Below are 441 nucleotides of genomic sequence, written 5' to 3'. Positions count from 1 at the left end.
GCCCTTACCTTTGACTTGCGATGATGGACATCACAAATTCTCGAGATGCGTCGTACTTCGCGAAAGTTTCTCTTCTGTGTAAACTCACGTACAATTGGTTTGTTATGAGACTAGTTAGTGTCCGTTGAAATTCAAGGTTCTATAATCGACCCAGTTTAGTTATTCAATTTTTTTTGTTTGTTGTGAGAAAGAAGATAAATCATGCTTAAATTTTGGTTATGATGCAGGGTAGTCATTATGTGTTGATATATTCACTATATATACCATGTAACATCGCTCGCAAACTCTACATATGTGCATCTATGCTAGCGCCAAAACGTCTTTATGATATTATAACTGCAAACTATAATAAAAAAAGAAAACTATAGGACCTCATTGTCCGCGGAAAATAAGCAGAATTTTGATCTGCCTGCCTAGATTAGGTCATCAGAGAGTGCGCAT

General features: G+C 36.5%; 1 protein-coding gene across 1 annotated transcript in view; it reads left to right on the top strand.

Moving 5' to 3' along the window:
- LOC119585784 overlaps nt 1-441 on the top strand; it is a 13,185-nt gene that overhangs the window by 10,109 nt on the left and 2,635 nt on the right. The window lies entirely within an intron of this gene.

Source organism: Penaeus monodon, chromosome 20, assembly GCF_015228065.2.
Source record: "Penaeus monodon isolate SGIC_2016 chromosome 20, NSTDA_Pmon_1, whole genome shotgun sequence".
Taxonomy (NCBI): Eukaryota; Metazoa; Arthropoda; class Malacostraca; order Decapoda; family Penaeidae; genus Penaeus; species Penaeus monodon.
The sequence above is the reverse complement of the archived record's forward strand: the minus strand, read 5'-3'. Positions and strand labels throughout refer to the sequence as shown.